We start from the raw sequence: 13,829 nt of genomic DNA, 5'->3' as shown, positions 1-13,829 counted from the left end.
ATTCCTGGGTTACTCCTTTTAAAACTGAATATTGGGTCATGTAAACGCCAAACGGAATATCCCCATCAAACGGAACAGGAATGTGTTTTCTGCACATGCTCTGTTCACAAGGAATCCTGGTCTTTTGATTCCAGGAAGTTCTTCTAAACACGGAGAAACACAAGACCAGGAGGAGACTAATCACTTCATAAATGTAATGAAGGATATGAACATTTCTGCATTTGTAGACGGTAGAAAGTACCGGGATAGAAGATTTACAAGAAGGTGTCACGACTGGTGTTCGATGTGGACCCAAACGCAGGAGAGCAGGAGGCAGGAGTAGCAAAAACCAGGATTTATTCCACAAAACAAAAACAAAGCGCTGCTTGGCAGGATCAAAAGTAACAAAACAGGGATCAAAAAACTTGAGCAGGAAAACCGTGGCAGGAAACATGGAGGAAGGAAAACAGTACGGACCGACCGGGAACAAGGGAATGACAAGACCAGATATCAGGGGATAACGAGACACGACGAGACACAGGTGCAGACAATCAGGCAGATGGGACACAGGCGGGGCAAAACAGAAACTGAAAGGCAAAAAGTTGCGTGAAGCAGCATTTGTTTTGAATTTGGATACAGGAAGAAGAAGCAGAAATGACAGTAATTGCGTCATCACGTTCTCCGTGCGTCGCTGGTTTGATCCAGATATCCCGAATGATTAATTACCATGTAAACTGAATATTCTGAATGTCTTAGTAACCGGAATATTAGCAATAACCCAAATTTTGACTGCATGTAAACGTAGTCAGTTTCCTGAGCTACGAGGTAGAACGCATACCATAAAATGCAGAGGAAAGCTTTGATATGGAGGGAAATCTTCACCAACTTGGTTGTATTTAACCCTTTCTGAACAAGTATACTAAGTAACTAAGCATATTTTTACATTTCTGCATGCTATTCTGCCATTTTTTGGAGTATTTTTATTTGCTATGCATCGAAACAACCCATATAAGCCAATCTTTAATAATCTGGATGTTACAAGTCCATACTAACTAAATACATTGCTAAAAAGTGCAAATATCTACCAAATAAATGCAAATCGATTTTTAATTTTACACATATTTAAAAAAAAAAAAAATATAGAAATCCCACAGCTGGATCCCTCAAAACTGTCAATGTAAAAAAGTAAAACAGAAGTCTTTCAAACCACAGGAAATGATTTGGAATGAATTCATACTTTAGTTTTTGAGATATATCTTTTTGGTGACGTACGTGTCGACGTACGTCAACGTAGGACGAGCTGTGAACACGTACCGGGTCTATGAATAACCCACAATGTCAATTATGAAGATTTCTGTATTTTTACTGGATTATTATGTGATTTTTCCAAACGATTTAATGGATTAAAACTCTAGGACACTAAATGCAGGATATGGAAGTGAAACTCTTCCTGTTTAAGATGCAGAAAGAATTATTGCTCTGTTTTGTTTGGTTGTAATTGTACATACATGTAGAAGATCAATATGCCAACGGGAGCGCCGGCGCTCCATCCGATCATAAAGTGTTAAATGTGTATTTATATTTTCCTTTATTACAGTAAAATCATCTTTTGGAGCGATGAGTTAGTTGCCCTGACAGAGTCTTGGAGCTTCTCTATCCCCAGGCTGCTCTGATTCTGCCTTTTACTTGTAACAGTAGAAAGCTGCGGCAATTTCCCAGTAAACCCCAGCGTTTGAGTTATCTGCAGGCTGCGCTAAGAAGGAAATGAGCTAATGTAGTCTATGATGAAAACATTTCCACGTAAGAATCGTGTTGTTTGCAGGAAACAAAGCCACAACTGGCCGATGCAGAGCAGCGAGCTGAGAGAAACAAGCGCTTCAAGGTTGCAGGTGATTTAAATGATATATTAGTCCATCACAGAAACATGGGAGCCCAAATTCAGACATCTTATCCATGAATGCGTTGGTGGGATATTAGAAACTCAGAAATCCATCACGGATGCCGTAGAGGAGGTTGAGGGACTTTCCAGGCGTCAAGGCTGAATGACCAACTTCTCGTAGTTTGCTGATTTGTTGTTGTTATTATAACAGGATATAAAAGAATGCTACAGAATCTTGAGGGGGTTACACTCGTTGTTTTTCCTTTAATAATCAACTGCAGCACCTATTATTTATTATCTCACACCATATAAAGCAAACGTATTCATGGGTTTGTGTTGCACCTGCAGCTTCTGCTCTCCTCTGTTACACAACACGCTAGTCACACTAACATAGTTAGAGAAATAACAGGAATAATCGTTGAGTTGTGGCTACAAGCACCAGAATTGTCACACATACTCCTTAGGGGTTGCTCTTTTGATAAAACCATTGTGCCAGAAAAAAAAAAAAAAAAAAGATGGCAGCCTTTTTTCAAGATGGCCGCCATCGAATATACAGTAATATTGCATTTCGCAATAAAATCCAATAGAGTTGTCCTATTGGAATGATCTTGGTGTCAAATCATAACCTTTTCACTATGTAGAATCTAAATTTGGACCCATGGACTTACACTTTGGCTTCCTTGTACCATATATCAGTCCCAGAATCCTAATATTTTGCAAAATTTGAGTTTTCTTTGTTATGTTTGACACTGGTAAAATGGATGGCAGTGTATACTTTAGTATTGTTAGAGGTTTTGTGTGTGTGTTTTTTGGCACGATGGTTTTATCAAAAGAGCAACCCCTAAGGAGTATTTGTGCCAATTTTGGTGCTTGTAGCCACAACTGAACGATTCACCTGTTTTCTGCCTGTTATTTCTCTAACTAACAGACGGTGATACGACATGATGGACTGGTCGTGTACTTCACTCGACGTATTGTCCAGTCTCACATTACAGTTTTTCACAATTGTTTAAACACATTTATTGGAACATCAGACACAATGTGCACAACCTGAAACTCATGTTTCAGGTGGCTGAACCAATCCTGCTGAACTCCAAGCACATTTACTGCTCTAGACTCAAATTCCCATTCCATACCACACATTTCTCACAACACTACACACAATTCCCAATATCCTGCACACTCTTCCTGAATTCCCTCTCTTGCTGTTCACAGAACACACAGTCAATCACATTTCTAAACTCCAAAGGCTAGTTACCAGAGCGAAACTACCGGAGTCAAATTCCTTGTTGGACAATGTTCGAACCTGGCCAATAAAGATGATTCTGATTCTGATTCTGTTGTGCAATATGCAATCAGCAATTTGCCATAAAAGCGTCACAGGTCCTGGTTTGTTTGGAGAACAATGGCTGGTGGAATATTGAGAGAGGTGAGGAGCAAGTCAGAGGAGTGAGAGTAAGAGGAGGAAGGATCTTACACATTTTGAGTCCAAATACAGTAAAATATTACTGTATTTGTTGTTACAGTAAAGAATTGTGTGTTGTTTTCTATTTGAGTAGCCTATACATAAGAATACTATATGGTGATAAATTACATCCAACAGCTGAAGGTGAAACACTGAACATACAAATGCATGATTCTACTGATGCATTCATATAGTGTTTTCCATTCATACTATAGAGTCTTCCATTCTGCACATCAGTGTTCAGTGGGTGCTTAGAAATGTCTACTCAAATGATGTATGTGTTTGGCATTTGAGAAAGAAATACAATTTAGTGAAGAGTTAACACTGTTTTGAGGGTAGAGTGTGCTTTTGCAAGAGAAGTGTAGGATTTTGCATTTTGTGTGAGTTTTGTAATTTGTGTTTAGAGTTTTGAGAAAGTGAGGTAGTCTATCAGGAAATGTGTTTAAACAATTGTGAAAAACTGTAACAGCAAATACGGCACATGCTCCGTGGTGCCATCGCTTTCCCGGAAACGTCTGAGTAAAGGAGGAGCATAAATGGAGAAGTGACCACTTTCTGAATGAATAAATACAGTCGCTTTAGTAAACTGATGAAGCCATTACTGTGACGTGCCTCGCCACTGAAAAGAGTTTTAGCTTAATAGTTCACAGTTTTGTCTTTTCTCTTCCTTAGTTCACCAGAAACGTGGCTGTGTTGGACAATCTTCCCCCTGAGATTGGGATATTGTCTGCATGGTAGAACGTATCTGGCTCAAAAATGGTTTAAGTGTGAAAAAACTGACACAGATTTAATTTTTCCTCCTTAAAGCAGCCGGATAAACATCAGAAGTTACTGAACGGAGCTAATCAAAGGTGTTTCTTTAGTGGTTCTCACTCAACAGCATATTATTTAGAGCACCATGAGGGTAAAAAACAACTTTGTGAATGTTTCCTTTCAACAGAATTCATTCCATAAGCTCCATCTGGATGATTATTCAAAACTAAACTGGTTCGGTTAGAAAGTCTCATGTTCACACTAACTTGAATGACATAACTTGATTTTTGAGATTAATAAAACATTATTGAATTGATTTGAAACAGGCTTTAGATCAACTAAACAGGTTTAATGGCGACAAATGCTGGCAATTCAGCTGAGATGGCTGTTGTTTTATTCATAACACTGGTTAATGTCTTCTTTTTTTTTCTTTTAGTTATTATTATTACTTTGAGAATGTATCTTTGGTAGGGTGTTTATCTGTTGATCCCAGGTCTGCTGGCACCACTGGTTCTGCTCTCTGTTTACACGATGCTGAGCAGCTTCAACACACCCTGATGAAAAAAACTATTTTTCCTTGAATACACAGGCTTTTTTTTTGTTTAAATGAAGCTTCTGTGATGCATTTCAACCTTTCATCCACACACAAACACAATTTGAAGAGCAACTTGAAAAGAAGCCAAGCTGTTTGTGTTGTAGCGCCACCGTTTCAGATAAAGCTGCAGCAGCAGACGTGTTTCAGACGTCATGATGTTCATGGTGGATGATTGAAGCTGATGCCGTTCACTACGGTGGCCGAGACCCGCCGTCGGTGAAAATAAAAGTAACGCTGCAAACAGAAACACACGCCGCTGCAAATAAAATAGACGCTGCAAATAAAATAAACGCTGCAAATAAAATAAACGCTGCAAATAAAAAGAAACGCCGCTGCAAATAAAAGAAACGCTGCAAATAAAATAAACCCTGCTGCAAATAAATTAAAAAAAAACGACGCAAATAAAAAAGCCACAACGGAAGTGAATTACCGGGGACCATATTTGCGGCTCAACATCTCCCCCTAGAGTCGCTAACCAGTAACTACAAAAACAATTAATTGGTATCGGAGAATTTTTCCGAGTGCGAGTATATGAGAGCAGTATCAGCCCCGATACCGATACCAGTATCGGTATCGGGGCATCCCTAGTCTATATATATGTGACCCTGAGATAGAGTGGAACCTGTCCAGGAGCATTTTGCTTCTAATGAGCTGGAAAAGGTTCCAGAAGATCCTGTGACCCGAACAGAATTAATCAGGTATAGAAAAAAGGGACGGATAAACATTAACCCTAGTGCTGTCTTCGGGTCAAGGAAGGAGGAAGAGAAGAAGGGAGGAAAGAAGGAAGGAAGGAAGGAATGGAGAAAATAAGGAATGAAGGAAGGAAGGAAGGAATGAAGGAAAGAAGGAAGGAAGGGAGAAAAGAGGAAGGGAAGAAGGAAGGAAGGAAGGAAGGAATGGAGAAAATAAGGAAGGGAGGAAGGAAGGAAGCAAGGAAGGAAGGGAGAAAACAAGGAAAGAAGAAGGAAGGGAGAAAAGAGGAAGGGAAGAAGGAAGGAGAGAGCAGGAGGAAAGAAGGAAGGAAGGAAGGAAGGAAGGAAGGAAGGAAGGACGGAAGGAAGGAAGGAAGGAAGGAAGGAAGGAAGGAAGGAAGGAAGGAAGGAAGGAAGGAAGGAAGGAAGGAAGGAAGGAAGGAAGGAAGGAAGGAAGGAAGGAAGGAAGGAAGGAAGGAAGGAAGGAAGGATTAGGTCATTTTGACCCGAAGACAGTGTGTATTTAAGTAACTGACAGTACAAGTTAAGGTTAAGTGACTGATTGACAAACACCTTCATTATTCCTGAAGTCCAAAATACTAAAATTTATGGATATTGTGGGCTATCAAACAGCGCAAATAATGTTCAAAGCAAAAAATGATCTGTTACCAACAAATATACAGAAATTATTTAGTATTCATGAGGGAAGATATGGTTTAAGGGGCAAAAGTAATTTTAATGTCACATTAATACGCACAAACAGGAAAGGTTTTTGTGTTTCAGTCAGCGGGGTGAGGCGATGGAACAAGTTTTCAATGGAATTAAAGCAATGTCCAAATATTAAACCGTTTAAAATAAAATACAAAGATATTATTTTTCAGAGGTACAGGGATGAGCAAAATGCTTGGGTGCAATGATAGTGTTTATTTTTTATTTATCTATTTTTATCCTTATTTTCTTACACTAGTCAGTAGCTTATGTTGCTACAATGTTTTTATTGTCTTGTTTTGATTGTTTTTGTTTTTTCATTTTTATTTATTTTTATTTATATATATATTTTTTTTTATTATGTTTGCATAAAGTTATGTTCGCATGTGTTAGCTAGTCATATTTAAGGAGAGGGGGTGAGAGTTTATAAGTTTTACTTCTTCTCACTCCCTTTCGAATATGTACTTGTTATGTCTCATGTTAAGACGATTGTCTTATTTTCTTTCTTTTTTTATGATTCATATTCGAAATAAACTCTACTACTACTACTACTACTACTACCTCAAATCTACCAGTGACTTGATCATCCAACCGTTTTCCAAACCATGTCTTTTTTAAACAAGCACACCACGCTTCAAAAACTAATTTCTTAGAAAGTTAAAAAGCCTTTTTTCAAGAAAAAGGAAGACTGTTTTCAAACTATTTTGCTAGTTTTAAGAGTTTAGTCAAGAAAATCTTTCTTACTCCATTGGCTAAGATATTTTTGCTCATCATAAAACTAATTTGACTAGATTTAGGTGTATTAGGCTTATTTCTAGCAGGGCTGTTTCTGCAGTGCAGGAATGAGGTATAACCACATCCAAAACACGAGGTGCTTATCTGAAAATTGGCCGAGGGAAGAAACAGCGATACAAGCTGTTTGTGCACCGACTTGATCAGAACATGAATGAAAAAAGGAAAAGACAAAGAACATGGATTAGGAATGGATTAGACAGCGGCAGCAGGGATTGTCTGCTACAGAGAGTAGGGGGGGAGTAAAAAAATCATTCCTAGTGAAAAAGTAATGTACTCAATTTGTGGTCCATTGTGTTGGTTGAGAATTTACAACGTCTCTCCCCGGCTAATATCACCTTCCTCACTGTGATGTCAGCGTTCTCCCTCTCTCAATAAATATGGATTTCCCCCCTGATTGCTCCAGATATTGGGCATGCTTAAATCTATCAGCAGTTAGTAATAGCTCTTTGATTCCTTTTTGAATTGTTCACAGAGAACGATTACCAACTGCTCACTGATTTACCCCCAACCAGTCTGCAAGCTCGGCTGCTGGGCTGGAAATCACGTAGAGAACGCGATAATAGAGGGAATAGTTTCACCTTACGTTTGTAACACGATGTTCCTCTGTGATCGGATGTTAACTGGTGGCCTGTTGCAAACCTTTCAGCACAAGGAGGAAAAAGAGCGAGACATCTGTAGTTTCCCTTTTCACAACTTCATATGAACTGGCCCATTAAGGCCCCGTTTACACGGAGCAAAAACGGTGGTGTTTTCATGCGTTTTGGCCGTTCATTTACACAAAAACGAAGCTCAAAGTCTCCAAAAACCATCATTTCTGAAAACTCCGGCCAAAGTGGAGGTTTGCAAAAACTCAGTTTTCACGTTTGCGTCTAAACAGAGGAAAACAGAGATTTAGGCTTCAGAACGTCACATTATGAGACAGAAACGTCACCAGCGTCATGAGTGACACCTGTGTTTACAATTTGTTTGGCCACCGTCAATACTTTTCTTGTATTTTACCTGTTTTATATTCTAACGTCACACTTAAAAGTACACTGCAAAAACTCAAAATCTTACCAGGAATATTTGTCTTATTTCTAGTTAAAATGTCTCATTTTTAGTAAAAAAATCTCATTACACTTAAAGGAGCCGTCTGTAAGAAATGTCCAAAACTGGTACTGCAGTCACTTTCCAAATATTGTTGAGCGGCGTGTACCCTCCCCCTCCTCCCCCCGACCAGAGGTTGCCAGGTAGGCTGCAGAATGCAGCAGGAACGTAGGCTGCCATGGCTGCCATAATTAGAGCCGAGCTGGCAACCCGGATGCCGAAACAATACTGACTTGGTGATTGGGAGATAGGTGGAGGGTGGAGCTTCAGAAACAATACTGACTTGGTGATTGGGAGATAGGTGGAGGGTGGAGCTTCAGAAACAATACTGACTTGGTGATTGGGAGATAGGTGGAGGGTGGGGCTTCAGAAACAATACTGACTTGGTGATTGGGAGATAGGTGGAGGGTGGAGCTTCAGAAACAATACTGACTTGGTGATTGGGAGATAGGTGGAGAGTGGAGCTTCAGAAACAATACTGACTTGGTGATTGGGAGATAGGTGGAGGGTGGAGCTTCAGAAACAATACTGACTTGGTGATTGGGAGATAGGTGGAGGGTGGAGCTTCAGAAACAATACTGACTTGGTGATTGGGAGATAGGTGGAGGGTGGAGCTTCAGAAACAATACTGACTTGGTGATTGGGAGATAGGTGGAGGGTGGAGCTTCAGAAACAATACTGACTTGGTGATTGGGAGATAGGTGGAGGGTGGAGCTTCAGAAACAATACTGACTTGGTGATTGGGAGATAGGTGGAAGGTGGAGCTTCAGAAACAATACTGACTTGGTGATTGGGAGATAGGTGGAGGGTGGAGCTTCAACATAAACATCAGTTGAGGGCTGCAACTCCTCTTTTTAAACTGGAATATCCTGGCTTGAGTGCTGTTGTCAGTGACATAAGTATTTGAAATGAACATGATTTTTAAATGTCTGTTGACATATCGGGGTCATTTTATGATTCGTTTTATTTTTCCTCTTACATACAGCTCCTTTAAAACAAGAGTCATTACCAGGAAAATAACTTGTTATTTGACAATTTTCACCTGTTTCAAGTAAATTTTCACTTGAAATAAGTAGAAAAATCTGCCAGTGGGACAAGATTTATCTTCTTATTACAAGCAAAAAAATCTTGTTCCACTTGCAGATTTTCTACTTATTTTAAGTTAAAATCTACTTGAAACAGGTGATGAGTTTCCAGTGATGAGTCTTGTTTTAAGTGTAATGAGATTTTTTATTGACTGAGATGAGACATTTTAACTAGAAATAAGACAAATATTCTTGTTAAGATTTTGAGTTTTTGCAATGTAACTCCACTTCTCTGTCACAAGATGAACTCTCGTTCATCTTGGAAGTAACTGGAAGTTACTCGTGTCATTTGTTGATGTTTTTTTCCAGGATTCTGATTGGCTAGCATGACTTTATCTTCTCGTTACACTGCCCCCTGTAGGTTTGGCTGCTCATAGCACCCTAACAGATATTTATGCAGGTTCCTGGAAATTATGGGATTTTTCAAAACGTAGAGGGGGAAATATCAGTTTTTGTAAATACCCATCTATGTGTAAACGTGGCCTAAGAGTAAAAACCCTCTAAGAGTCAACAGTAACTGCTAGCGTCCGTATCACAGCTGCCCAGCGATGCCAGCAGACACACGGCCTTTACGCTGCAGAGAACCGGAGGCCGGAGGGCTTTCCGTCCCCGATCCGCTGCTGGACGAGCCGTTCACCTCACCATTAACGTCCCGCGGTGCCATCGACGGCTGAACCGCTGCTACACAACAGCCATCTCAGTCAAATTACTGGTTAACTGGTGGCCTGTTAAAAAACTTTCAGCACAAGGAGGAAAAAGAGCGAGACATCTGTAGTTTCCCTTTTCACAACTTCAGAAGAACTGGCCCACCAAATCTTTGTCAGGTAAAAGAAAAAACAGACAAACCTGGTCCATCAGGTGTAACGAGCTAATTTCCTGCTACACAACAGACTTAAATCCAGAGTTTATTTTTTGATGCTGACAAGCATCTCTAGTTGTAATTAGCTCTGACGCCCAATCAACGGTAACGAGACGGGAGTTGGACAACGGAAGCTATTCTGATGATAAAAAGTTGGAGTGACTTGATGAAACCAATAGTTTTCCAGCTGCCTCTTAGTCTTTATTCTACATAAGACATGGAATACAGGACTGTCTCAGAAAATTAGAATATTGTGATAAAGTTCTTTATTTTCTGTAATGCAAAAATGTCATACATTCTGGATTCATTACAAATCAACTGAAATATTGCAAGCCTTTTATTATTTTAATATTGCTGATCATGGCTTACAGCTTAAGAAAACTCAAATATCCTATCTCAAAAAATTAGAATATTCTGGGAATCTTAATCTTAAACTGTAAACCATAATCAGCAATATTAAAATAATAAAAGGCTTGCAATATTTCAGTTTATTTGTAATGAATCCAAAATGTATGACATTTTTGTTTTTGTAATTGCATTACAGAAAATAAAGAACTTTATCACAATATTCTAATTTTCTGAGACAGTCCCGTATATGATTCATCCCATTTCAGGAATGCAAGAATCAGAAACCTACAAACTTCACAACAGCCAGCCAAAGTCTTCTGTTGCAGAGGTAGATATATGTTAAATTCATTAAGGGTCATTATACCACGGTCTGAGTGAATACTCCATTCTGATTGGCTGGCAGGTGTACATTAAAAACGATAACCTTTCAACGGAAAACACATTAAAGCATGAATAACTTTAATATTTATGTTTTTTGGTAAGTGACCGTGGTATAAGCAGGATAATGCCCTTCTAGGTGTAAATTAACATAAATATTTGGACTTCGCGAAGGCAAACCGTTCACGCCCCCGCGTCTTCCATATATTTATGTTAATGTACACCTCGTCGGGCATTATCCCTTACTTATTTGAGGTTTATGTCTATGTTTATGGCCCCGACGTCGCCTCAGCGACGCTCCGTTACACCGTGGCCAAAGCCAGCACAGTCATAGTCTTTTCTTTCAAAGATAATAATATAACAGATACTTAAATCATACTAAGGAGAGAGATATTATCCTGCTGTATAAAACACGAGAAGTTGTGATGTTTTATTTCCACCCACTATAAAAACTGAACCATGTTTATGTCTTTTCCTTTAGGATATAAGGACGCCTGGGGGTGTCACTATAACCCTGCTTCCAAAATACCAGCAAAATTGTAAAAAAAAGAAACAAAAAACCTTATATATACACACCACAATATGGTGCAAACCACATAAAAACATTAAAACCAAAAAATAAATCCTTTATTTTTCATGTTTAATTGGAATATATTGTAGAGTCGTTGCCATGGAAGCAGGAATGGGAAAGAAGAGATACCAAAAGTACACCTGAAGTCATTTCTCAACTAAATAGCTTTGCATGAAAACAGATTAAATCTTAACGATCTCGAGCGATGTCCGATCCTTCATGAGAGCAGAGGTGTCTTCAGTATTCACGTTCATTACTCAGGTAGAAGTATAGATACTACAGTTTAAAAATACTCCTGTAGAAGTTGAAGTATCAACTCAAGTTTTTTACTCAATTAAAGTATAAAAGTACTGGTTTGAAAACTACTTAAAGTATAAAAGTAAAATTAATGTAAGGGGGAAAAAAGTCATTAAGGACAAAAGCCATTGAAAATGAATGTATCTTAGTATAATGCAAATATATTAAAGAACCATATATGTGTACTATTGAGCATTAACATGTGTTTCAGAGAGCAGGAAATATGATGACTAGTTTTCATTAATTTCATTTCATAGTTATCATTTATCCTAACCTTTATTGGAATGTACATCCAAGTTTAGTTGCAGGAATCTGAGGGAACGGATGTAAGAACAAAACTGGACAAGAACATCTGAAACAACCACAACCAAATTCACTCTATCCGGATGGAGCAATTTAACTGGATAGTTTTTATTAAAGGCCGAAATGAAATAGAGTAACGAGGCTGTTTTTAAAATGTAAGGAGTAAAAAGTACAGATAATTGCGTGAAAATGTAAGAAGTAAAAGTAAAAAGTCGTCTGAAAAATAATTACTCCAGTGAAGTATAGATAACCAAAATTTCTACTTAAGTAAGGTAATTAAGTATTTGTACTTCGTTACTTGACACCTCTGCGTGAGAGACAGCGTACAAATCAGTCACGAGTTTAAGAAAGTTAACGTCTGTTCCTCTTTTACGGGACCCAATGTGAATCTGGCGGAAGGGGGTTTGAATTTTGCTGCGGGCGGCTAAAAAAAAACACTGCGGGATGGGGATGTAGTCTAGCGACAAGATGGAAATCAATGACGTGAAAAAGAACCTCAAACAAGGTTTTTACAAAACAAAGACAAAGCAAGGCCAGTCAGATATTTGGAGAAACTGTTTAGTGTCTGTGGTGCATGTTGGAAGAGACGAGGGATTGGGACCTCAGTCGGTCAGCAGCATTCCCTTCCTGCCAAGTGATTCATTTGTTAAATTAATTTGTTTCATTCATTAACTTTGTTTACTTTATGTTATTTATTTGTGTTATTTGAGCCACTCACAGCCTACTCTGGTTGCTATAACCTCAATCACATAATTGATGCGTCTACGAAAGGCGAAATAGCTTGTGCGATGATGACAATGATGCATCTAACTTTCGGTCAGGTGATTGATGAGGCATTGTGACAGCACCGTGCTCGACCTGAATGTCAGCTTCTTACCCACCTGTAGAGACGACACCTTGCAAGTAGCTTCAACCCAGACTTGAATCACTAGAGCACCCTATGGGGTGATTTGGAACTTAGTGACAGTCATGCCAAATGCCCGATGGTGAAATTTGGCCACAGATCACATCCGACTGTAAATTGCTTTTCGTCTGTCACTTGGCCTGTTGATTCCTGCCTTTTGTGCTTTGAATTTACTGTATAAAAGTCCTGTTGTTGAGCCACTCTGGGTCGGCACACCAATTCAGACACGATCTGTGCTGGTCCTGCTCACCGCCGGCTTACTGAATAAAACTCTCAACCCCACAGCGGATTCCTGAACTGGATTCTATATTATTCTTCAACATGACCTATGAACCGTCAATTATCCATCAAGCTCCACAATTATCATGTTAATATTGATCAGATAGATTTATCGGGGACATTTCTCTTGCGGGATCGGAGAAGACACTAAATCAATGCATCTCTGTTATTGTGCGGGCATGAATTCTCAGAGTTTTGCGGAAGCAGGCGGGAGTTAGTGGATATAAACACTGCGGGAGTGGAACACACACGTTGCGGGCGGTAATGGTCAGAAATGCAGCGGGAGCAGGATGAAGAAAACAGTCCCGCTCAGGACTCTACTGCTGCGTTCTCTGGGCCTGAGCTCCTTCTAAAATGGACTTATATGAAGGTGTTAGGTTCATTGGTGCCATGTAAGGTTGATGATGCTAAATTGCCCGTAGGTACAGTAGGTGCAAGCGTGTATGTTTTCTGTATAAAGTGCAGGAGATAACCAAAACGATCGTTCAGTTTGTGATACAAGCATGAAATTTGGTACACACATAGCCAAAGGCATTCCAAAAATAATTGGACGTGGAGCCATCGTGAATTTTCAACATGGCCCCCATGGCAGCCATTTTTCATAATGGACGCCAGAAACAACTCTTTTTATATGACTTGGGGACATAATATGATATTTTAGACATGTTTACCACATATAGTACTTGGTAGATGTCTCTGGGATAATTGAAAAGTTGTCATTTAATATTCAAGATGGCCGCCATTTTTTTAAAGATGGCAGCCATCATTTGTGTTTGTGTCTGATATGGATGATCTTGGTGTCTAATCAGTCATTATTTATGATGCAGAAATCACATTTGAAACATTGGAATTG

The 13,829-nt window shown here is 39.2% G+C and overlaps 1 protein-coding gene across 1 annotated transcript in view; it reads right to left on the bottom strand.

Annotated features, from left to right (window-relative positions):
• LOC133456763 (NT-3 growth factor receptor-like) overlaps window positions 1–13,829 on the bottom strand; it is a 262,203-nt gene that overhangs the window by 63,529 nt on the left and 184,845 nt on the right. The gene's annotated exons all lie outside the window — the stretch shown is intronic.

The sequence above is a fragment of the Cololabis saira genome, chromosome 2 (assembly GCF_033807715.1).
Source record: "Cololabis saira isolate AMF1-May2022 chromosome 2, fColSai1.1, whole genome shotgun sequence".
Lineage (NCBI taxonomy): Eukaryota > Metazoa > Chordata > Actinopteri > Beloniformes > Belonidae > Cololabis > Cololabis saira.
The sequence above is the reverse complement of the archived record's forward strand: the minus strand, read 5'-3'. Positions and strand labels throughout refer to the sequence as shown.